Here is a 27,368-nt window from a genome sequence, read left to right as displayed (position 1 = left end):
ATTACACTCGGAGGGTTTGAGTGCCAATCAAGTCAATACAGTTTATTGTTATTTCATATACACGTACCTCTTACTGCACTAAAGAATAATACGTAGTAGTTCGTATTCATTGAAACACGATCACTTTTTTCTTCGTTCGTTGCACTGCTGGACAAAGACCTCCCCCAAGGTTTTCCACAATGAATGGTCCTGCGCTGCCCGCATCCAGGTTCTTCCCGCGACCTTTACCAGATCGTCGGTCCACCTAGTAGGAGGACTGCCCACGCTACGTCTTCCAGCCTGTGGGCGCCACACGAGTACTTTTTTGCCCCAACGGCCATCGTCTCTACGAGCTACTTTTTTCTTAGCACACGAACATTTTCAAAGAGCCTGTCTAACTTCCATAGTAAAATAACTAGGAGGGTTTTGTACTGTGTTTTCAGTGCTAACGGGACTATTTCCATCACTCATTTCCACCACTTCAACTCCTGTGCAGCCTGGATCTACAGCTTGACCTCCAATAAAAACCCAACCAGTGAAAGCCAATTTTATCCGGGGGGAAAATTAACCTGTCATTGGGCCCGCAACGAAATTAATCAGAAGAACATAGGAGTTCGAAGTTAAGGATCGACTTCTCCTATTATAATTTCTTAGCGATTAGAGTCGCCTCTCAAACGGTTGGAAGTCGCCCGGCAAGCGAAAGATCGTGGGTTTAATTCCCGCCTTAAGCAGTTCGATTTTGCAAATTGTTTATTTAAGACTTCTCCTATCCGCTGAGTTGCCCATGTCAACTAGCATATGACACGACGGATAAAGTAATTAATAAATATTAGTTCCTTTACATTAGCTGCTCTTCTAAAACGTCTGTGATATTATGTAAGCTACCAAGTTCAAGCCTAATCAAATATGGCGTAGCTGGCGCCTCTTGAAGTATGTCCTCGATAAAACGCAGCTTCGTTGTAACACTCGATTTATTAACTGTCTAGCTCGTTAAATTAACTCTATGTAGGTACCTATTTTTCACTGGTCGTTAAACTGTTTTAAGTAAAATACTTATGGTTCATGTAATTAAATATTTTTAAAAGCCTGCGGAAATTTAAAGCAACTTGCAATTTAACGGGTAACATAACGTGTTCGGAAAAAGACCTCTGTCAGTTGGAATTCTCTTCAACGCGTCCCACCAAGTATACCTCTGCCACTTTGGGAAAAAAGCTGGTAATAGGTCGCATCTAAATGGAGGCAGCCCAGGAACGGTCATTGTGGTAATCCTTGGGGGAGGCCTTTGTCCAGCAGTGGACGTCCTTTAACTTAAACGAACTTAGTCTCTGACACCCTTTGAGTTACGTACCTTAATAACAATGAATATTCGCTGAAAGCGCACTCTAATCTCGTGTATTGACCACACACCAGTCACACATAGGGTTACCATGTCTGAGGATTTGTCCTAAGATTTCAGGATTTTTGAACTCTTCTCCGGCCGGATTTTCAAAAATCTCAGGATTTTTAGACTTTTTAATAAAATAGGTTACAGTATATTTAAAAGATTTCTTTAAATAAAATTAAACCAATAAAAAAGTGTTCTTAAATTGCACAATTAAAATTAACACAATTTATCCAAGTGGCTATGCGTAAGTATGGTCCCCTAAAATCCGCAGTATAAAAACAATACTACCTACAATACTAATGCGATTTTTTAAAATGTTTCAGAAAGTTTTAGAGAAAATTCTCAAATTGCAACAAAATCTCAGGATTTTTCAATGAAAATCGGATCTTTTCTCCGGACTTCTGATTTTTTTCTGGTAACCCTAGTCACACACACATGCGCTCGCGCCCCGCCCCCCTCATTGTGATTGTGAGCCAGGTTTACCGATTAACTCTGCTTTCTTCATTGTTTTGCTGATTGTTATTGTGTGTAGGCGTTTATAAGTATTCTGTTATTGAATAATTTCTGTTTGTCTGAGGTTTGGGGAGGACTGTGTTAAGTCAACAATGGACGATGATAGTGTGATGTTGAAATCTCATTTCAAGTTTTTTTGGGAAGGCGCTAGATACAGACCGCTGCCACCTGGCTAGCTACCGCATCTTACCTAAGTCTGTCGCCATAACAACAATGTTAACAGCTTGTTGTGTTCCGGCAGTTAGAGGTAAGATAGCCAGTTCCTCCGATGTTGAGGATTCCGGGTGAAGCTCGCTTCCACCTTTGGCCTGATCATCACTTACCATCAGATGAGATACAGGCCAAGAGCTTCCTCGTTGTGCATAAAAAAACCGGACAATCTGGAAATCGTTATAGGAGGCCTATGTTCAGCTGTGAACGTCCTATGGCTGAAATGATGATGATGAAATGTCATTACAAGTTTTTTGGGAAGGCGCTGGATTTGAGCGACTGCCACCCGGCTAATCTGGAAATCGTTAGGGGAGGCCTATGTTCAGCTTTGGACATCCTATGGCTGAAATGATGATGATGGTGTTGATATTTTATGTCTTTATTAGTTTACGAGTAACCAATCTACTTATATGTTCCTGACCGTAGATTAGCTTAATAATAAGTTAAGTCTGGTGTGGAAAATTTCTACCACATTGCAGTGCGAGCTTTCTTTATGAGATAGGTTAACTTAAAACACCGAAATAGTCAACAGTAAAACTTCGCATCGCACACTAATGGTAATTTTTTGACACAAATCTACGTATCGTCAGTGAAATGCTGCAGTATAAAGTATATTCTATGACTCTATAACTTTTTTATCATAATATTACTTACAAAGCTTTGTTATCAGTTATCAGTATTTGTGTTTAAACCTATTGTTACAATGTAAGGCAAACGCTGATAACAGTCTGCTACAAAAACCTATATCGATAACATGTTTCCTTTAACGTAACTAAAAAAATCTTCATGGCACGTCAAGGTAAACACTGTAGGACCTTATGCAGTTACAATAAGGTCGGTATTGCAACAACAATGGGTAGTATGATGGGATTGTACATTATTACGGTGATCGCACATAGCAAACAAGCAAATATTGGTTGTGCGCGCGCGTCGCGGCTGAGCGCCGGTCAATATTGACAGTGGAGCGCAGGGTTGCCAGCACAGAGAAAAAAATAGATAATTTTTGAAATAATTTTAAATTATGCAACGTTTTCGTGTTTTAGTTTTATAAGCGTGTAAAATTTCTGTAAATAAAATGTTATCCAAATTCCAAATTTTAATTTATAATTTATACATTTTTTAAATAATATTTTTAGGTCGCCACTCGACACATACAAGGAAAGAGTGGGAGTGGTTCTGTTTTACTCTACCGGGACCACATAATATCTCAAGAAATAAAAATAATGCTTAAGAACTCAAAAAGCACACCTCAATGTAAACTGAGACAGTTCAATAAAGTATACCTAACTGAATTAGTTCAACAAATTGTTAGTTTAAAATAAGTAAGAAGACTCAAACCTTAAAAATTGTAAGCTCGAAAAGACAATGCTGCAGAAATTTACGTAACCATATTCTGATTATACCAAGTATTCCAAAGTTTAATTACGCATGCAGAAAGCCTTCGTTGTACCAAAGTGAGCAATTAAATATAATTTAACCTTATTTCGATCCTTTTTACAAAACATACTAATGTTTAATACATTAGAAATCTAGAAGGCATATACTGATATTAAAAATCAAAAAATCAAAATCAAAAATATTTATTCAGTTTAGACCACAAGTGGCACTTATGATATTGCATTCATAACCCACGTTACATTGGACGGCAGATAAATTAATACATCTTTCATGGAACAAGCGAGGAATTTATAATTTTGTACGTTTAAAACCCAACCTTTCACGAGCCTTTTTAGCGCATCGCCCGAAGCATCAAGGTAATTTATGTAATTATTACTCAAAAAATAATAATCAACAGATAACGCTGTGCCCAAAATTATAAAATAACATGTTAATAATTCTAATTATTATTTCGAGACCGGTTTTAATTATAATGAAGGTACAAGCAAAGGTTTTGCTGTACGAGTATATGTTTAATAATGTAACTTCGTAACTACTTTCTGTACATGATTTGTTGTTTTTGTTTTCTTTCATTTTAAATATGTAATTTAACCTTCAAATGTCATACAAATACATGAACATTTTTTGAGAAAATAAATGAAAATAGTTTTAAATACTTTTTAGAAGTGCTAACCCTGTTACTAATCAAACTTGCATGGACTTTCTGGTGAAACTTAACTTAGTTAAAGTGTCGTGATATTTTATAAAATACTGCTACTATTAAAAAATATATGTTAAAGATAATCGTTGACATAATTATGATGCGACACTCTTTACAGCTGCTTTTAATACACGTGGTTAAGAAAAGACAGTTATTTTTTTAATTAAGTCTTTTAGCAACAAACACTTTAAAATAGGTATGTAAAATTAATTGATACAGTTATATGGTTAACTTGCGTGTTGTAAGAGATTTTACATGTTTAAAAAGTTGTTTATTTTTCAAAAATGGATAAGAGTGAGGGATTTGGATCATTTTTCAAAGAGCTTAAAAAGTCAAAAGCATTTTTTTTTTCTAAAAATTAGAAACGAAAGCAAAGTTCCTCAGCAGTTTATGGTTGACTGTACCAAACCCAAGAAAGGGTCTAAGCGTCCACAATCCAAAAAAGTTACCCAATCCGACTGCATTCTCAACCAATATTGACAGTATGGAATCCAAAGTATCAATATGCTACCGTTTCCCGGGTCTGCTTGGTCAATATTGAGAATGCTTAAGACTTCTAGGAAACAGTTTTAGAGTTACACTGAGATATTGTGGGCAAACTACACAACTAAACTGTATTTTGGTTCTGTCAAGGTATTTTAGACCGTAACTCGGCATTGGAGGGTTGAAATTCAAGTGGGAGGTGTTAATTGAAGTTGGCGCAGCCCTGAAATGTTCCGATCCAGGGTTTCCGGTCAAGATCTATTTTTGGAAGGATTGTGAGTAATTGTCGTGGAGTGAGGGAGTTGATTTATGTTTGGATTTGGTGTGTCAGCCATTTTGTATTTGTATAGTATGCAAATAATAACATATTAAAACACGCTATAATAATATTAGCACAGCACGAAGATAATATTGAAGTGAACATAAAAACATTAAAATATTTATTTTAACCGCCTTGGTGAATAAAAGCTAAATATAAGCTCTAGAATTCTAAGTTTTCTGTTTAATCCCCAGTGAAATCGAACTGGGGAAAGTTCGATTTTTTAACACGTGATACACACACGATTCGAATTACGTTTTGTCCTAGCAACCTCTAGAAATAAGCGGTAAATTGTAAATAAAATGTACGAATAACCACTAACCACTTCTAAACAGTTACGTGCTTTCATCTTTCCTACATTATTCTTAATAAACCACCGACAATGGTCCGAACCCAATATCCCTTTAAAAAAACTTAACCCTTAAATGCAAACGTCCTCAACACCGAGCAAATTCTGTCAAAAAAAATGACAGTCGCATTGACAGGTACTTAAACAGGTACATCATCTGAGTCCCTAAGTACTCAAAAGCTTTATAATTTTCACAAATCCCCATATTCTTTTGTTAACAGTCTGTTTAATCTGTCATATGGATTTTAGTTGACAATAGGCACAATGGATCCATGGTGGATCCACAGTGGAACCACTTGTACAAATAATGAGTTTGTGTTTGTATGAGATTTTGAAGTGCTGAAATTGTTTGCATATTGCATTCTGTTTGTTAAATGGTCATATTAAAAAGTGGCTTTTATATTTCTAATTTCTCGTTAGATTTTTTTTTTGTGTCATGTATCTATCTAGAAAAAAAATGTTGTCAAAGTGAATATATTAGGTATAATAAGGTGAACGATATGCATAAAATGTGAAATTTGAAAAAAAAATAATAATCATAAACATACATTTTGAAGCTTGAAAAGCTTGAATAAGCATACAAAGCTGTGTGACATAAAAAGCTATTTTTAAAGCTTACTTATTATATTCTATAATCGTATGCAAGTTAATCAGTAATGTGTGTAGAGATCAGAAATCATAAAACATTCAAATCTATTGATTTATAGTTCAATAAGACATAAGTAAAGGATATTGATAAGATGCGCACATAAGCTATCTATAAGTACTAAAGCTGAAAGGTTTGTTTGTAGACTTGAATGCGCTAATCCCAGGAACTACTAGTCCGTCTTGAAAACTTTAAGCTATAAAACATCACCCTACAATAGGGGCGGAGCAGTAAGGAAAAGCGTTGCAAAAACAGGAAATATTATTCAAACTATTTTCACGCGTACGAAGTCGCGGGCACAGCTAGTGCGTCGATAAAATCATTACTATCAATCAGGATATCCTTCCATACATTTATAGTAGCACGTTTCCAAGAATGATAATAAACAAGTGTTATAATCCTATAAAGAAATATTTTAAAAGCACTTTGAGAGATAAAAATAATGATCAAAAAAAAAAATCAAAAATCAAAAATATTTTTATTGAGCCATCCATTATTCTTACTAACTAATCAACAAAAACATAACTTATCAGTAAGTGTAGGTACATTGTTTGTTTACACAATATAGTTTTACATAAATTATATTAATAGTAAAAAGTACTACTGAATAAGCAATAATGAGGGTGGCAAAATGTATCAGATTCCGTCCCCTACCCGCCGCTAAGTAAAAACTGTGTTGCGACTGGTAGTGTTCGTCATCGTCCAACCGGGCAACGTTTGGCCGGTACACATCTTCCAACGTTGCGGTTTCTAAGGCGTTGTAGTAAGGTTAATTTTGCAATGCCAGGTATGGATAGACAAATGTACCGGCCAGCGCATTCGGTACTTGTTGGGAGCGTAGTACACGCGCAGCTCGCAGATAAAATTATCATGTGAGAAGTAGTTACATTTTTTTTTTATTTTTTTATTTTTTAGAAACTAAATATTACAATTACGAGAACTATATATTTTAAACTTACTTAAATCCCTTTTTTTTTGTAAATACATACATATTATACATAGATAAAAAGTATGTTAATGGAGAAGTTTCGTGATGTTGAAAAACCATATTTCACCGAATGGGATTAAAAATATGGTCCAAAGCTAAAAAGACGATGAAGGTTTTATTTTTATTTTTAAATCCATCAAGAAATGTTTGAGAAAATAATTATTGAAATTACGTATATATTTTCGCATGGAACTCAAACATAGGCGGTGCCGCGACGTTACGCCGGCCGCCCATTTAAGTTTCAGCCATGATGCTTATATTTTTAAGTTTATCAATAAGAAAAAAAAATTAATAAAAAATATTTGAAACTTCTTCATTGTCAGATTGTGTGAATTGTGGGTGCGTACACGTAAGTGTGTGTGTGTGTGTGTGTGTGTGTGTGTGTGTGTGTGTGTGTGTGTGTGTGTGTGTGTGTGTGTGTGTGTGTGTGTGTGTGTGTGTGTGTGTGTGTGTGTGCGCGCGCGCGCGCGCGCGTGCGTGTGAGTGTGTGTTTATGTGTGTGTGTGTGTATGTGTGTGTGTCACATTATATATGATTTAACTAGCTCTTCAGTTTGTTCGTAGTTCAACTGTTTAAGGTAATTTGAGATTGATCTATTACATGAGTATTTTGATTGCTCGATAATGATACAATCGCTGACCGTTAGGATGGAGATATTTTATTAATGATAAGTTTAATGATTTCGTCTAAATGATTGTAGAGAGAAAGTTTTGGTGAATCAACAACGTCAAGTAAATTAAAAGTAAGCATAGGCTTGGTTAAAATATGATTACTACAATGTAATCATATTATTATATCGCAAATTCGTCAAATAAAAATTAGTAATTTTATACTTTTTAGTAGGTTTGGGATTATTGTTTGGACAGGCCAACAGGCAAAAGGAAAATAAGGAAAGGAGTTCGAAGTTAAGTGAAAAGCGGATGGCAAGGATGGTACATGACAAAATTAAATAATATTGTAATACATATAATTCGTAAATAACATTAGCAAACCTTAATGAACATAATCTCTGTCTCTATGGTGTATAACAAACATTACTATGGTCTCACAGTGGGCGAGGATGCACAGGGTGACACACGAACCAATCACAGAGCTCTATTCAACGCTGTGCGTTAGATTTGCTGTTTCACTTAAGCAGGCATCGTTTGTGAATACGGGCGTAAGGTAACTACACCATAGAGATTAAGAGAGAGTATGCTTTTATTATAGAGTTTAATTCAATAAATGATCTACCTACCTACAATAAAACCTACTACGACTCCGGACAGTCAAATTACGATGGTTTTTATTCGACGAGCGGCGCACGATCATGTTTTACGATGGGACGTACTCCATTGCTATATTTTGTTCATACGAACTCATAAACAGAAAATATAATAATTAAACCCTGCCCCGGGGCATTGTAACGAGCAATCTGTGATGTACAATCAAACGAGACGATAAAAATGATAATATATTATTTATACCTGAAAACCGTAGCTGTTTCTGAAGTTGGAGATGAAAATTATAGTTTTAGAAAAATAATATCACGACCATCTTATTGATGTTTATCACGTTATCAAACATAATGTCATATAAATCGAGTTAAGAGTTCAGACTAATCGTCGATGAAATAAAGTTTAAAACTTTATATAAAGTTTAGTCTTAGCTTTAAGCTGCCCAAAGTACCTAAGCAGGCAACAAATTCAATTTGATTTTACATAAAGAACTCTACTGTTCCTTTTACTGGCTTGCATGAAAAAATAATGAAAATTACCTATAGAAAAAATATTAAAAAGAATGGGAAATAGGATGGATATGAAATATGGATATATAAAGGTAGGAAGAAGGCGCTGGACGCAGGCAGCAGCTACCAATCGATCAGTTCGATCACCATGGAAATCAATGGGGAGGCCTATGTTCAGCAGTGGACGTCCTATCGCTTTTAAATGATTATAATGATGATAAAAACGTTATAAAGAGTATATCTTTTTGGTTGTCCTCTTAAATAAATAAATGATGTAAGTAAATTGGCACCAAACATTTTATTCTGTGACCAAACTTGATACCTAAACCTAATTCATTTCTCTAAACCTTCAAGTATTGTTCTAAACTAGGTTTCGCCGTAAATTTCCCATGCACTAATAAGTTAATTCCTCCCAAACTGGTTTGGTTAGGAATGCGAGTGGGCGATACTTCGGTTCGATTCCCGGTGTTTGGACAAGAAATTCTACTGCCAATGATGCAACGGTGATATACTATGGTGATACAGGACAATGAATTGTGCTTTTTGATGGTGTGACACCTTTGGTCACTCAAATCGGGGCAGAGCTAGTTTATTTAGAAGTTTCTGGCTGGGTTGCACCATCTTATTTTGACTTTTACAAATGTCAAAAGTCTGTTAAACTCTATACAAAAACACCGGTTATTGTTATAGTTACAGTTAAGCTTAAATAAATTATAATTATTATTTTTTATGATAAGATTTTTAATTTTTTATCAATCAAATTGTCAAAACGAAAGCCAATTTTGCACGTACGCCCATTCACAAACAATGCTTGCTTAAGTGAAACAGTAAATCGAACGCACAGCGTACTGTGAAATCTCATAGTAATGTTTGTGAATACGGGCGTTAAATTATTTTTTATTTACAGCGTAATTTAGTAAAATAAAATGATCATTGATCTCATTATCATTTTGATGTTTCAGTAAATAAAAAAGTGGTCAATTTTTTTCAGAATATAATGTTTTTCTTCAGTAATATTTAAGTCTACTTCAGATAACCACGTTAAAACTACCAGCGTTTCTTCTCATGCCGTGTCACCGATGTCTCCAATAAATCTAGATAACTTATAGTAGTATTGGATTGTAAATAAGATATAAATTAGATCCGAACAGGATACTAGGAAATCTATGTTTTATTGGAGCATAAATAAACTCGATCGAGAAATCGAGAAAGGTATCTACTCGATATTTCACTAACTAACATCTTAATGATGGCATCTTATTGCATTTACTTATTTAAAGCACCTACTGAAGAAAATACCTATGGGTTCTGAGGCAATGGCAATGGCCTGTCAAGATGGTAGACCAGACAATCTCAATGCTACACTTATACATATGACAGATGATTGTAAATTTTCTAAATTACACAGTTTAAACGGAGTCAAACTAGGATTCCAGGAATCATCATAATTAACTTTCTAGTATCTATTAAAAAAAATAGATTATTCAAAGATTTCAATTTGATGAATTTTTCAGACCCCGATCAAAGAAAGTATCATAAGTAATCCGCAGGTAAACTAAGTGTTTAAAACCTCAAACAATAAAATAAACCCGCACTTATCCTCTCAAGGCCCATGAATCCAAAAACAAAAACCCAAAAAACGATATCACAATAAATTCTACGCAAAGGGTACGTTTACTTCAATTGCTAGACCTGTATTCCTGCCACACTCCTTTTTTATCTGTGGTAATAAAAAAGCTAACAATACACCCGACGCATAATATAATCCTGCGCGCACGCAGCCTAAATCAACGTCAAGATAATAATAACGTCCAAACATTGGTGCACTAGTTTCACCATTCAAAAATGAACCCTATTTCTTAGATGCAAGAGTACAGCAACATTGTGATATTGAAACAATATTTAAACATTACAATTCCATTTAGGTCCATGCGTTTGTGCCTTGAATTGAACCGTATTTCTAAGGTTTTAAGGGATAGTGACCAGGTTCGGGCGTCGTGGAAACTCGCAGTAGCTAGCGAAGCAACGTTAAGTGACAGGGCAAACTGTGATTATCACCTGACGCTTACGAGGGTGATGTTTGGACTGTGCCTGGTACACTCATACGTAATTTGGGAACTTTAAAAAATTACACGGCTTGAAAAATTCCTGTATCATCTCCGATAGCATCAGTGTAGCAAGTGTACCCCACCGTATCACATAAACTTGGTTCATTCACTCGTCATACGTCATGCTGTGTCAATGCATATTCTAGGTCCAGTTTATGTCCCAAGCCATAGTTCTGCTTCCCATAATTAATTTCAAATGGTACTCAAACAGTTTAACAGAAGCTCCACTTCCGGTCATTACTCTCTAATACAACCGCACCAAACTCGCTCTTTATTAACATTAAGCAATCATCTTCAGTTATCCACTAACAAGCAGTTTACCGAGCTCTGTCTGTCACTTGGATGGGAGTTAACACGGGCATCCTGTCTGTCTGTCTGTCTCAGATAAGATAAAACTTAAGCACACTCCATTGCTTGATTGTTTAATACTTGTGTTTGATTTCCGGTGCTTAAAATCTGGTAATTCATTTGCCTCCACTAAGTGGCTGGATAAACAGGCCTTCATAATTGGAGCTTTGCTTGAGCACACAAGTCTCTTCTGGTACATTCTAAGCTTCTATCTACTCCCCTAATTTTAACTAATTCTTTCAGACACTTTTGTATCATTATTTTTTTAGTTTTGCAAACCTAAATAGTCTAGATTTCTAGAATACAAATATTGGGTAGGTATGTTTAACGGCTAACATTTGGAAAGAAGTTATTAATTTAAAAATGCGTAAGAAAAATGAATATCTCAGCTTCTAATGGACCAATAGCAAAAAAATATGGCGACAGCCCACGGCTACTTGAGCGTACGTGCTCCAAAATAAAGTGAAGCTAATCTCCGATCTAAATGTAATATCGGTGTCGGATTTATCACGTTTTGCGTCAACCTCGTAAATTACACCCCATTTGACTCCGAAACACCTTGCGACCTTTTTTTCGAACTACCAGACGAACCGATTCGCAGAATACTCCAAAAGTGTCGAAAATCATTAGAAGCGGACAACAAAAGGAATTGTTTTGTTCCCGAAACTTGTTTCACAGATATCGGAGTGAAAGAGAGGTCTATTTTGATGTCTAAATACACACGTCAGACGCAGGTAGACGGTTACTTACAACCAACGCCACGTGAAAGAAATGTCATTAATTTTAACGGGCGGCGTCCGGCCATGATTTGTAATGTAGCCATAGAGAAATTTATTTTTTAATGTTACCGATATCTGATTATACGGAATTTGATCAAGATGTGGAAATATTAATAGAGTTCTTGTATAAATCATCCTCAATTTTGTATCGGTGTTTTTTGAGATGCCTTTTTTGTTACGGGAATTACAGGTTTGGGGCTTTTTGGAAAACTTATAAATTGTTAAGTTTACTGGCTTTTGGAATTCAATATTCGTTATGGCTGTATCACTGACAGGATCTTGTAGTGATACTTTATTCATTTGGAGATATAACGGACCCAATAATTTTTGTAGTAGTTCGAGTCGCAGAAGTTACGAGTATTTCGTCAAAAACATTTACAAGCTTCCAAGTAATACCGACAGCTTTAGATCTCAAAAGCTTGCCAATGGCATCCATTGCGTCGGAATCCTGAGGTATTACATCCTAATGGCAGCCAACAATAGGGAATCCATTCTACCTGACCGTCTGGCCATTGTTCGCCAACAAATCTGGTGTATTTGGCCTTTTTTTCCTGATCCCTTGTTAGCAACTCCGCATAGAATCTTTGGGGACAAAGGGGCTACATATTCATAAGTGGGCACACAGGTGCTCTCGTTTATAGAGCTATGGCTATATCATCCATGTACATATCAACACAAGATCATCCTCTCTTAATAATAAAACAGATTTTGACAGGTGCATTAACAACTTGTCCTGATCCAGTATGATAGTCCATAATTGTACCGATTAAACAATCCACTGATAATATTTTGTTGAATATGATAATACGCTCTTTACAGTAATAGCGCTTATTTAAAATTAAATTTTCGCTAATAATGCTAGCAGCTTGATATTTATTATAAAAATTCCAGTCCTATTATGTCCCTTAGGACATAATTACATAATATTAACATAATAACGTAGTTTTAATTTCGTTCTTATTATCTAACTATCGAGTGTAATCATCGATTCGCCAGGATCATTATCTGTACGCTAAGTGCAGATAAACCGTTCGTTTTAAATATGTGAAAATGTGCCCGTTAACTAAAGTAAGTACAGAAAGAAACATGGCTGGATCTTTATGTCGGTCAATTTTGTTTTTTGCCGTCGGCTACCTCACGTCTCGGCGCGAAGGATCAATCAAAATAGTGTAGAGTATAACAAATAACTTTTTTAAGTATAACCAACGAACACCAATTAGTTCTACCCTAGAAAGATGGCTCTTTCGACGCTTGCTTTTTTTATTTATTTGTAGAGACCGGGATTCGTCTCGCTCCTGTCCGTTTATTACAGCAGTGACTGTTCAAATATTTTGTGCCCGTATTTTCTGGTCGTGTCACGGTTGCTGAACAATTTTGATCTACATTCACTGTACAAAGAGCAGATAATCATTATTTGTATCGCTATCTCATGTTTGCTTTATATTTTCACACTGTGCTAATTGTAGGCAGAAATCTTTGACGTTTTTATTCTGTTTATCTTTAGGCAGATCTGTTTCATGTTTATTTTTGTAGATCGTTTCTTTAAATTGTTTATTCATTTGCTTTAAAAAATTGAGTCACCAACATAAGCCTAAAATGTTTATTTAACAATTATAGTAACTTTCAACGTTTATGACGCATATAAAATTAGAGCAAGCGTGATAATTCCGATACACCCTATCGAACGCATCCTAATTATTATCAAGTCATATCTGTTTGGGAAACAACATTTCTCACTGGAACGATAATTTAATAAGAAAGTTATAAAACCCCTTCCGTGTTGTAACCAAAACCAAAAAGAAATTAGAAAGGTACAGAAAGCCCACTCTTTCATAAATTTTAATCAAAAGCTTGTTATACGAGGGTAAAGAATTTTCCTTTCAACCAAAAGGCTCTTATAGTATGAATCTTAACTGTAATTTCGTCGATCCCTAGCTGATTAATATTTGCAACCTTTGAATGCCTGCTTGCATCAGTAGGACTTGTTCCTAAAGATGGATCCATAACTTTGGGTCTATCAGACACAATCAAAGCCACCGCTAAGGTTAAAAGCATAAAATTGAATATCTTCCGGAAAAGTGGGATCAAATCTGACATATGCTGTTACATGAGTTTTTGAATTTCAAAGCTTGTAATCAAATGCAAAACTTGGACCTAGGATTCAGAGGGGAAATTAGCACTAATGATTCGTTTTCTTAAGCATTCAGTGGTGGATTTACACTTTACTTTCTTGAGTGCAATAAACTATCTCCTTTAGATCATAAAGGATACTACTGCTCACGCTTATGTTGTGGTCATAGTAATATTATTGATGGAAGAACAATATCCGCTGAGGTCGTAATTGATGAAGTCGTGGGAGCAACATCATTAGTCTTGCTGGGGTCATCCTGTTTGTGTTTAACAATGTAGATCTGTAGAGAGCGCCCTTTCAAAGAATAACTGTACTTAACGGGTTAAGAAAACTAGATATAAACTTAAGCTTGAAAATAATTACAGAGTATACTGGGATTAAAAGTGGGTGTTCTCTTGGCTAGAATAGCTTTCAACGAATAGCGTATTTTTAAAACTGCCGAAGTACTAAGATTTCGGTTTGGGGAAATTAAATGAATATGTCATTTCCATTTTTTTTTTCTTATCACAGGGAAACTTAACCTGCATCTCACCTGATAGAAAGTGAGCGAGCTGTACCTGAAATTTTCAACTACCTATGTTAAATAAAGGATGTTTTATTTGACCAGGCCAAAATGCAGCATCGTTGTTATGTTGACAGACTCAGGTAAGATGTAGCTACTCTGATTAAGTAGGTTTTTGTTAAGATCTTGATCAATGTATTAATGACCTATCTGTTGATTGTCAAGTTAAAGGCCATCATTCACGACACTAAGCTTTAAGGGCACAGGAAAAGTGTCCACCATATTAAGAATCTTACGATCTTATCATACGGTCGAATTTAAACCTGTAATTTCCAATAAAAGGTTAATAATGTCGCACAATTAAGGTCTAGATGTTGATTGCACATCGAATGTGACCGCCGGTGTAATAACACCCTTGGAATTGAAATATTAATTAATAAAGATACAATTACTCCCCTGGCAGACTTATCTTAATTAATCTCCGCTTTAAGTTCATCGGTCCTCATCTAAGTTTCTCCATTAAGGCTACCCTTGGCATTACCTGTAATATTTTCAAGATCTAAGCTTGCAAGAGCGAGATATAGTATCGTTGTAAAGACATCAGACTTTGAAAATAAATTGATCGATCTCACTTCACAATTTATAACAAATTGAAACATATTTAAAACAGCATCTTGTACAGTCGCGGAATGAAAAGGTTCGTCAGTTTTCAAATTGATTCCTTCAACGAATCGCGAGCACATATTACCTTTTGAAACTATGTTACAGAATAATCTCGAGATAGACAAAATAATCTTTAACTGTTAGTCAGTAAAGTTCAAAATTATTCAGATTAAAGTTGTTTGACATTTATCTTGTCAAGAAAATTTTTATGATTGATAAACTAAAACCTTCTTGTTGGTTCAACCTGCCATTATTATTTCTATTAAATAAAAAAAATACATTTTGTAACATTGCACTGATGGGACAGAAAAATAAGCAAAACCTTCTTCGTTAGCAAACGTCACATTTATTTAAATGTTAGCAGCACTGTTTCTTGCACTGGTATGTTGGCAGGTTTGACTCTTACAGTACCTAGTGCAAGCGAAAACCGACACTAAGGTGACGAACCTTTTCATTCCGCGACTGTACTCAGTAGCGCACGTCCGCACGTCACAATAGTTTTTATTCCACCCTTTAAAATCTTTAAACATCTTATCACTCCAGTTCTTACTTGTTCAGGCGAACGCGTTCACTTTATTGGCGAAACATACCTGTTTTGTATTTTTTTTATGAAAAAAAAATTTTTTTCGTCCAACTTTCGCCAAACATTTGCAATATTGCCTATTTTTTTATCAATCTCAATATTGTCAGTGACTCCACTCCTATCCAGTTGACTGTCTTCAAGTAAAAACCCGAAAAGCCCGAATACGTTAAGATACGAGCAATATTGCACGCTATATTTTCAAAATCTCAATATAGTGAGCGACTCCACTCCTCCCCTGTCCAGTCGAATGTCTTCATCTAAGGCCGTGACCGCGCAACCAGTTCCAGACCCAGCCCGAATACGTTAACGATATCAGCAATATTGCAGCACTTTTTTTGTTCGACAGCACATCCAGCAACGCCCGAGGTCTTTATGTTCTTGGAATAAGAGCGGCTTTGCAATAAATGTTTGATGTGCTTGACTGTACGTACCTGAGCACGAAATTGACCGGTAAACCGTGGGTGGACCACGTAATTATTAGCGGTTATATGTCTTATTTTAATCTAGGCTCGTTACATAATTTCTTCACTATATTATGTACATTTCACTTCGGTTATTTCCCTTTGATTTCTTACTGAATACTTAGTTTGAAAACTCATGGGCCCTAATCTTGACATCATTTAATTAGAGTTATAGAATAAATTTGAATTTTGAACTATAAAGATGTAATAAAATTATTGCCTAAGTTTCAAAATAGCGCGTCAATCGCCCTGATTGTTAAGTGTGTTTTTTTTTTCATTGTTCTGTACTGTACGGTGCCCCGTGAGTCCGTGATATTAAGTCTGTTATTTAATAACAATAATAAAATTAAAGGCAGTTGAAAACTTGTAATTATGAATAAGTATCGAATATTGCTTACTCTTAATTAATATTTTTAATTCCCAATATAATTTATTTGTCTTAAACCATAATGAGTCCAATAAATACGTTTATTATAACGTTATTGTTCGTGCGATTGTGCGCAATAATATACTAGTTTAATAGCCAATATAAAACCAAGTGTAGGGCTCGTGTGGTTTTACTTGAGCATTTTATAGGACCTGCCTTCTTCTGAACTGAGTACCTTTTTTACTGTTTTTCATACATCTGTTTATTTGCCTTTAAATTGTTCTGGAATACGCAGAGGTTTAAGAAATATCATATTTTGAAGTCGCATAAACATCTAAGAGAAATGAGATAAAATAGTTTTGGAATTTAACGACAAATATAAGGAATAAATATACTTAATAGGTATAAATGTAGGACTACGGTATTTTATGAGAATTTCCTGTGAGTGACAGAAACGAATATTGCGTGTTCCAGTGACATTTACTCATCTTAATATTCTCAATAATACTTTTAATTAATAACTATATTAAAAGCTTTATATATCTTTGTAGCAGTCTTTTTTACTTGAGCAGTAGTAACCCGTGGAAATATTTTTATTGCATTGCATACTTATATTATTGCAATCTAGAGATTCCCAGTAAATTAATGGAACGGTGACAAGACTCTATAATTTTTGTTTAAAAACTTAGTCAAAAGTTTAGATTAAACATTATACTTTACTTACCTACTTTACTCTATAGAGAAATATTGCTTTTGACTTTCGACATAATATCTTCCAAGTCCATTCACACAAGTCTATATTTGACATAATAAGACACTAAACACAACTCTAGCACAGCGCCCAATTTTGCGAGACGTGATCTCCAAAATTGCTCTCTAATGTCGCTCGCCGAATCATACGTGATGATTCCAAACCAATCTTGATCCATCATTGTAAGTTTGTTACCGATGACCCTTATTATGAAAGGCATAAGAGAATAATGGCTTATTTTGTGTGGGTTTAAAAGTTAATAGACACAAACCGCAGACGTTGCCGCGCCTGCGCGATAGCTCGGACGTGTAGTTTCGGTAATTGCTTAATCAACTCGATTGAAGATCGATAGATGCAGGGCTGCCACTGGATGTATTTATTTATTTTTCTTCTAGAAACAATATTGAGTATTGTGTGTGGCAATATAGTGTGTTACACTCGACAGCAATTGGATTTTAATTGCAATATCGCTTATTACAACTACATATTAAGATGCTCTGTTTATTCTGATACGCCAGTATACGAGTATCACACAAGATTTTGTGTGCATTTGTTAAGTTCCAAATAACCTATTTTAACTACCCCAGATAGCACTAAAATTAAAGACCAATTTCAGCTGTAGACAATGCGTCTAAAATCTAAATTCAATAATAAGTATTTTGATGAACCTGTATTCTATTTTATAAGATAGCACCAAAAGATAAGGGTCTTTCTTGTCCGGTAGTACTATTCTAGACGATGTTTTTAAAATTAAATGTAATTTGATTTATACATAATATGCATTACTAATGTAATCAATTAGTGGAATTTGAATATAGTTTGTGGCAATTATTTCAACCCCGCAAGGGTTTTAAAAGTTAAACGATACCTACGAACCATACTCCTGACTATTTCCCCGAAAACAATATTTCACAACGTAACAATAACAATGGCATCTTCTAAGAAAAGGTTGAGACCCATCTCGCAGCCCTAGTCGGCTTGAGTCGTCGACCTGCGCTGGAGTGGAGTAGAGATGAGCTATGGCGCTTGTTCGGAATTCTGATCCTAAACGCACTGTTAATTTGTGCTTGGTTTGCTTGTTCTTGGCCCAAAAATTACACTTGTTGTAATTTATTATTAGGGGTTTTAAAACAAAGTTATCACTGCAGATAAACTCACTGAAAACGTTCACAGTCTGCGCCAATAAAAACTATCAATCTTGCAAATTAATAAACGCCTCTCAAATGATTTGCGTATACTGAAACAGCTTTATCACATGATTCTTAACAAACTTAAAAGCTTTTATTGTACACTAGCTTTCCGCCCGCGGCTTGGAATATTTTCTGTCACGGAAAAACTTTATCGCGCGCGTCCCTCTTTCAAAAACCGGGATAAAAACTATCGTATGTCCTTTCCCGGGACTCAAACTATCTCTATGACAAATTTCATTAAATTCGGTTCAGTGGTTTAGGCGTGAAAGCAAGACAGACAGAGCATACTACCTTATGTTAAAGAATGAGTATTATCGATGAACGTACATATTGTTGGTAGTTTTATTGCAGTGTTAGTGCTAGAAACTAAATATTGGAACCCACAGGAGTCTCTTGGAAGACCTTAGTCTACAATGGGTTGTGTGATACAAACAAATCATTACTTCATCGATGCTCGGTCGTGATCGGTGATAGGGTTGGTACATTGTGTTGCGACAAGATATTCGGGCAAAAGAAGGTTGTGTAGCTTTGAATACAAGTCAAATTAAAGCTTACATTACCTCGTGTATAACCAAATTTCTTGCAAGTTACATTGGGATTTTCGATGAGATTTCAGATGCCGGTTAAAGCTCAGCTCGAAATAATGTGGGCTAAAGATCTAAAGAAATCCCTAGTCACACTATTATAACAAAGAGTTAAAGTTTGTTTTGTGAGTTTATTTAAAAAGTAGTCTCTCTTTCTTTCACAAGTAGAAAGCTAAATAATAGAAAATACATAGCGATATTTAATTTTTCCCTAGTCACAAAAGCTATATGACTTAATTTAGTTTATTCTTTGAGGAGGAGTAAAAAGTTTCAGATTTTTAAAGGTTTATTATAGTTTTGGCAGCCCTGAGGTGGGGTCAAATCGATCGGGATCTATAGGGGGGGGGGGGGGGGGGGGCATCGCGCATGCATCGTGAAATGTGAAGATGTTAATGTAATTTATAGCTCATTTTAATATCCGGACAATATAATTATCGATTTGATCTGAACAAAGGCTGTGCGGTTTGAATTGCCGAAGATATTTTCACCAAAACTTTTATGAATTTTAATTATATTCGTTATGTTTCAAAACAACTTTTTTCGGCGCTTTCGATGTGTTTAAGTAATGTGCGAATTCTAAAGGGGATTCGCACCTTTATTAAACTTAGCTTCAGGAGAAATTAGTTATGCTTAAACTTATTAACATATGCGCGGAACAAGCATGTGAATTTGGCCTTATTTTTCTTTATTTAACAACTTTTTAGTGCTGTCATTATGTTGTATTTAAAGGTATAAGTACACTGCTGATTACTGATTAAATATCTTTATTTAAGTAGTATTTAGCAAAAAGATTTATAGAGATTGTAACGCAAGCTTTACATCATCTATGGGATCTACAGTCATCAATTAAGTATTTTTTAACATTGTAACTTTTACTCCGTAAACTACTATTTGCTTGGTTACTTTAAAATTTGTAACTTTATATCAATTGCTTTAATAACACAGCTCCGGTATAAAAACTAACTAAAATAGGTTATTTCAAGTTCACAATATTGCTGACAATATTGAATATTGTGTGTAACTGGTATTCATATTCACTTACACTATATTGTAAAGAAAATGTAACTTTTAACAATATTGCCGATATAAAACCCAACTAGTGATGTTAAAAGCTCAAAAGTCCTGTTCTTTCATATCTATGTTAAATTAAATTAATATAATAATTACGCTGATTAAAACTGTTTTTCCTGTGCGTTGAAAGCGTTATCTATGACCGGGTAATTATGATAAAATGATTACTGACGTTTTAATTAGTTTCAAAGCAATAATTAACTGTATTTAATATTCCGTCGGTTAACTAGTGATTATTAAATAATAATAAGTATTTTATTATTGTTTTGAGGTTTAATTTATTTATAGAAACCAATAGCGATACATTGAAAACATAATGCCCATTTGAATTTTTCATTTCCAGGTTGTAAGTTTCACTTCAAAGTTTTAAAAATTAACCCCTTATGGAAGGAGTAAAAGATAATAATATGTAAGTACAGGTAAGTTCCAATAAAATTGTCGCATTTTTGTGTAGATTACTCCTAATATCACTATACAGTGTGAGTCACGTTAAAGTGTACATATGAAAATATGTGAAACTAGACCTATTTTTATCGACAAAAAAGAGGTCATAGCAAATGTTGTGATAGGGATAGAGACATGCGATTTTTGGTTTTACAAAGGTAATACGATAGAGAATAATAAAAAGTAATAAAAACCACCAGTTATAGGGGCATTTTTTGGAGAAATTTATCAAATAACCAAAAAAACACGAATTTTTAAGCAGATTTTTTTCAAAAAGTATCATTTTTTATTATTTGTTGGCCTTTTTTGTGTATTTTGTGTATTTTTTTAATATCGCCTGTTATTCAGCATTTTTACTGTTTTTATTTTATCAGGATATACCGCTTGGTTTAAAATTTATTACGTTTTCTTTACAATAAGTAATTGGAAGAAAAAAAAATCTATAAAAAATTTAAAAAAAATCTCAAAAAATTTTTGACCTCTTTTTTGTCGATAAAAATAGGTCTAGTTTCATCTATTTTCATATGTACACTTTAACGTGACTCACACTGTATTGCATTTCACGAAAACTGTGAACTCTTTCAGGATACCCACAATATTAAATTCTGCAAAATGATTAGTACAATTAAACCGCTTCTGACATTATAGCTAAATTAATACTTGTTTTGTTAGGCTCATAGTTATTATTTAAAGATTCTATTGTCTATTGAAAATACTAATAATGTTTTGACTACTCCACTTGAATCTAATTTGAAGGGAATTTTGGGAGTCATTTCTGAAATAAGCCTTTATTTTTTCAGTAACAATTTTAAAAGCTATCAGATGTAAAAGGAGTTGCATATGTAATTATATTAAATTGGCATTATCTTACAATTTAAAAACTTAATAAATTATTGATATTCGTTAACGCAAAGCTTTAGTATGTATTTTCCGTTGACTTAAAGTCAGTTAAAAAGCTTGGGAACAACAAGTTTGCTTTACTTAAAATCAGAATACAGATACCTACTGGTATGGATAATATCTTGATAATAACTGATGATTTTATTAATAAAATATGACATAACTGTACCTAATAAGGTACCTAACGTCATTTTATGGATGAAACAACTTCAGTGAAAATAATCGTGAATTTAGAAAACATTGTGTGTTTGTTATTTTGCTTGCAACATTTTCAGATGCTTTATTATGGTGATTATACAATATTTCTTGACTGGGATTTATTTAAGTATACAATATTTGAATAAAAGTGTTTTTTATGTAAAATTAAGTATATTCAGGTAAATACGCCTATTTTCGGTAGTTCCTATTTTTTTAGATTTAGTCAATGTATAACATGGTATTTTTTACAATCATTCCTTCATTTTCAACCTCGATTATTCATGAATAAGATTAAATGTCTTCCGCTGAGGAGTTCATTCATTCACACGATTTCCGTCAAAGCGCATTCGCTTTAGGTACTTTACATGTTTATTAAAACGCGAACGTAGCAGTGATAAAATAAATTCCGTGAATTCTCAGGAATGGCTAAAAACGTGACTGTACTACGGCGCGACACCCCGTCGTCCGTTGGGATGTCTTTGTTTTTACCACAAAAAGGAGCCCTTCACGTCTTGGCCGCAGGTACAAAACGCCCTGGACCACATGTTTGGGTTTAAAAAGAAGACTTGTCACTTCACCCGAAAAGAAGAACGCAAAATCCCGCTAGCGGTAAACACAAAACGCCGCATTCTCAATTTTTTTGAATTTTTAGAATGTGCTTTAGAAAAGCGGCTGAAAAAAATAAATAATAAAAAGAAGCAACTTACTGATAATTATCTTGATTTGTCAGGTCATCATGTGTCAAACTATATCGCAGCGGTAGCAATCCATTCGCATTTTAATAAATACAGCACCACACATGCTCACTTGTCAATTTAAAACTTTTTAACACATTTTTTTATTCGTCAACCGATGCAATGTCACTGGCACTCGCACTTAGATTGTCAACAGTCACTTGTTTTGTTCAAAAAAATAAATGCCGATTGTTTATTGATGATTTACGAAAGAAAAAAAGAACGATAGTGGCTACGTCCGACACCGGCGCAGTGCGATCCGATATAGTAGCCCGAGTGGACTTGCACCGCGCCGCCAGCAATTTCATCTCAATCTTGAACGTCAGAATGAGACAGTAACATGACAATAAACGATTGTAAGACGTCAGGAGCGAAAGAGACGGCGCTTTTCTCATTATGCGCGCGTCGAACCTGACATTTCAATCGCGCCATCCCGCTCGCACCGAAAGTTATTTCCGTACAAATTATATGCAGTTGTATTTGTATTCCATCTCACTCCAGCGTGGATAGTACTAACCAGATAATGTCTTAATCTCATTTTCTTAGCGCTATGTTGACTGATGCACTAACATAAACAATGATAATTCATGAATTTGCATTTACAAATTTATTGATTTATGTTCGTGTGGAATCGACGATTGGATAAATAAATTGATAATGAGGTGTGAGTAAATAATGTTTTATTTGTTTTGTAAACTAATTATGCTGACAAAATAGTAAAAAGTTGACGCCCACAGGTGTTTTTACCGGTATGAATCACTTTGAAACTTTGAAGTTCGGAGCTTATAAGTTGAAAGCTCTGGTACAGCACTTAAGCACAGTGAGATAGGTCAATGACATTACGATAACCAAAGGCAAAATGGGATCGGTCGTCCAGGACGGACTATGAATGAAGGGTTTGTTGGTAGATTGGAAATTGACTGCTTTAGAATGGATATTATTGACAGAAGTAAATTATAGATTAGGTACTTGGATATTCTTTTTGTTAAGAAGAAAAAAATACCAATTACAAAAAGTCATTAAAAAAACTACTTAAACTTTCGGAAATTGTGAAGAAGCTCAATCCAAAGTTAAAGCAAACGTTGAAACTCCAGTAATGAAGGCAAATATTTAAATTTCAAATCTCTATCTCAGGTAACCAAATAAAACTTATCTGGAGCAAGCATAATAAACAGTGCAGTTGGTATACAAACAAACGAGAAACGGGATGCTAGTCCCAATAGAAAAAACATTATTTCTAAGTCCAAATTCCGTGTGTGGACTTGCATTTTTGAATATTCTTAATTTGTTTGTCTTATTTAATAACAGTTAAGTTAACAAGTTGATAATATAGCTAAATCAGTTTACTTACTAACATATTCAGAAAAATTAATATGTCCGAATCTAGACATAATTACCACAGAATAATAATAAGTACTACGTACAGAAGTTTTACTTCGCGAAGGTATTTAAAAAAATGTATGCTCAATGTCATTAACAATACGGTGTAATTTAGCCTGTCTCAAGAGTCAAGCACCATTTTTTGACAAACGTCAGTGATCGGCACTACGCCGAAGCTATAGGGCTGACTTCGGTAAAATGATGTGACGCGAGGTGCCAAACTGCGGAAAATGGCGGAGGAAATACATGATTTAGCATGAAATATCATGAATAATTAACTACTTATTTACCTCTCAGTGCCTTGGGGCAACTTAAAAAAGTACATTCTGTGTTTTTATTATTATTTAGGCAGTTAAATACTGCACAGTATTTAGTACACCATTTTCTTTATTTTCTTCCATCATACACAAGAATACGCGTGCGTGAGTTAATGTTCGCTCGTAAGTGAGGCCTTGTCGAATAGTATCCTGTAGGTGGGCCATCGTGCGTGTTTTGTTTTAGATGTAAACTCGCGGAGATGAACAGGCCTGTAATTACCCACAACCCTTGGATGAATAAATAAATCACTTGATGATTTAAAAAAAAGGTTTCAGTGTTTGAATATTGATTGAGATGTTTCGTTTATTGGTTTTCAAATATTTTAAATACCGTTATGAAACTATATTAGCAGCAATATTCACGAATTTTGAATATAATGCCTTGGGTCGCTTTTTTGAGTTGAAATTTATTCGTTTCTGATTTTACTGTGAGATATTAAATTTTACTGTGAGATTACCTATAACAAAAAGCTTGTGTCAAAGCCGAGTCACAAGCTTGAAAGCTTTGTGTGAACGAGAGTTTGAGTCTACACTATGTAGAAAGAAAATAGGTATCAATTTTAAATCTTCACCTTTTACTGGACTTTTAAACAGTTGATTTTAAATTCCAAGACATCTTAAGCCAGTCTGACCTTCAAGCATAAGCAAACCCATTGTCTATACGGTCTAAATAATTATCTATTTGTGAAGTGGTTGGTCAACAGTCAACACTCATCATGACTGTTTGTGGTACCGACTACTGAGCAAATATTGGTTGGAGCCGATGACAGGGGCACTGATGGCTCAAGCAGGACAAATTCTGGGAAAGTCCACAAAAATGTAGTAGATATACAGAAGCTGCGCTAGTTCACAGGCAAATACTGCGTTTCTTTGGATGATTAGAAGACGTATTGGTTTGAGGAAAGCTTGCTGCTGTAAATACTTTTAACTGGAAAGTTTTTAACTTCTATTCAAAGTTAAATTAGACTTTTGTTTTAATTTCATTACTAAAAAAAACATACGATAGGTAAAAGGATGAGGTGCATCATGGACTTCGATAATTTGGTTTAGGTACCTATATTTGTGAACAGAACTGAAGTTTTTAGAGTAAACGATTTAAATAGGTAATACGTTGGTGGTGACTGACTTGATGCTTTCTGAAGGGACAGGCTATTAAGAACGTGACAATAGCAAATAGCCCAGTTCTCGTTTGATTTAATACAAAAAAGTTTCAGATTGTGCTCGAGCTTAAAAAGCGCCTAGTACCTACCTACCTGTACTTGCTGTAAAACGGTGCTAAACTGTAATTAATACGTTTCACAATATTAGGAATTTAATTCATTGTCATAACTTTAGCCTATCGTTACCTCATGAAAGGTAGGTACTAGATATTACGCTATTACTGGCTTGAATAAGCTTACAAAACTTATATTTAAAAAATCTGTGTACATAGAACTGATGTTTATAAAGATAGTGGAGATAGAAAGAGTGATTTTGATATTTCTATAGTAACTTACAGCCTTTATGGTTTCAAGAACGTATTATTAGCGAGAAATATATCAGAAGAGAGAAATTGCCGCTTAAGGTAAGTAATCAACAAAACATTGCGATGATAAAGTTGTTACTAGACTATCTTAGTAACTCAATCCGATAAAAAAGAAACAAACAACACTATCGTTTACAATGGAATGTCGATGTCAGGCATGTGCGCGGACTCTCGTCACCCGCTAAAGGCGAAATGAATCATGCATTAGTTGCATCGTACGAAAACTAACTTAGAGCAATGCATGTCTCGATGCACGACCAAAAAGACCACATCTCTGTTCGATAGAACGTGACAGTTACAACTTCACGAAAACTGTTCAAACAACCTTACTATTAACAACTACCAAACTATTTAAACCTTTATAAGTTACCCAATAAAGTTGGTTATACCTTGGGGTGCTGAGCCAAAGGATTTCAGATCGAACCCGTTTGTGTTACGAATGAAATGCACCAAGAAAAGGGACGGGGCTACAAAAAGCAATCGCGGTAAAGCAACTAAACTCGAAAGCTCAAAAGACTTGTGCTGTATTTTGTTTTGTCTGAGAGAGATAACTTGATCAGCGGCTCAATACACTAAACATCACTATGAACTCAAAACATTTCAAATTCAACTTTCTTACTGAGCAATAAAGTCGTAAGTGCTTTTAAGAGGTTGAGTTACGTCATTTCGCTCTGGACGCATTGTAAAAAGAACAATTTACAAGTTCGTCTGGCACGAAAAGGGATGGAGGATGAAATTGAACGGGTGCGACAGGGACAGCTGAGCTCTCGACCGGCGCGGAGGCTGTGTATTTTTTCTGACTTATAATGCCGGTTTTCGGTCTTTAATTAAGTTATTTTGTGTATTTATAATGAATAACAATGTGCGTCAACTTAACCAACACCTCTGAAGCGTTGCCCGTGAAGCGTTTCAACTAAGAATTCAGATTTATGAAATGAGTCGGCATTGAATTTTAAATATTCATTCTTGCACAATATTTCAGTAAAACGAAGGTTTTTGCGGTGCGGGACTGATGTATTGTTATTGTTTGTCACTTTTTCTGCGGCCATAATAAAAATTATGCATGTGTACAGCAATAAACACGTCCTTTTTCGTTTTGACATTTTGCAGAAATATGCGGGGTCGACTTACGGTGCAGGATGGTCGGAACTTGGGACTTTCTACCTCTATAGGAGTATCAAGCTGTGCTTAATGGGCTTAAACAAACATAAACATGTACCGATAATGTGTGGATCGCACTAAAAAGGTTTTTTTGAACCCTGAACTGTCTTTCAGGCCGTTGGTCTTTTGTCTTGCACATGGACCACTAAGCTTTCTTTTGTTTATCTATTTTACATAATAATACTCGTATACAGGGTGTCCCAGATTGGGTGAATCAAACTGCTAGGGTAGGTAGCTCTACTAATGTACTATCCCTAAAAAATATGAAAAAAAAAAATTGAGTTCGGATTTTTTTTTAAATAAAGTGCTCTAAACTCTAAATCTAGTCATTATTTTCAAAAGTTTGTTTACAGATAAACGAAGCGATCATGTATAATTTATATTAGTAATACAAAAGTACAAATAAACTCCAAACACAGCCAGATACTTAGGCAAAGCTGATTTATTTTCACTTTAAAAAAAATGTTTTGTGTCCT

The 27,368-nt window shown here is 34.8% G+C and overlaps 1 protein-coding gene across 5 annotated transcripts in view; it reads right to left on the bottom strand.

The window, feature by feature from the left end:
• The window catches only part of LOC135084238 (zinc finger protein GLI4), a 127,404-nt gene extending 104,623 nt beyond the window's left edge, over window positions 1–22,781 (bottom strand). For 3 of the 5 annotated variants that reach the window (XM_063978991.1, XM_063978989.1, XM_063978994.1), the window contains exon 1: window positions 22,483–22,781. The gene's annotated coding sequence lies outside the window, so the exon portion shown is untranslated. Of the gene's footprint in view, window positions 1–22,478 lie in introns of all 5 variants that reach the window. The other 2 variants (XM_063978993.1, XM_063978990.1) reach the window with 1 other exon arrangement.
• Between the last annotated feature and the right edge of the window lie 4,587 nt (window positions 22,782–27,368).

The sequence above is a fragment of the Ostrinia nubilalis genome, chromosome 25 (genome assembly GCF_963855985.1).
Source record: "Ostrinia nubilalis chromosome 25, ilOstNubi1.1, whole genome shotgun sequence".
Lineage (NCBI taxonomy): Eukaryota > Metazoa > Arthropoda > Insecta > Lepidoptera > Crambidae > Ostrinia > Ostrinia nubilalis.
Note: the sequence above shows the minus strand (reverse complement) of the source record. Positions and strands in the feature narration are given on the sequence as shown.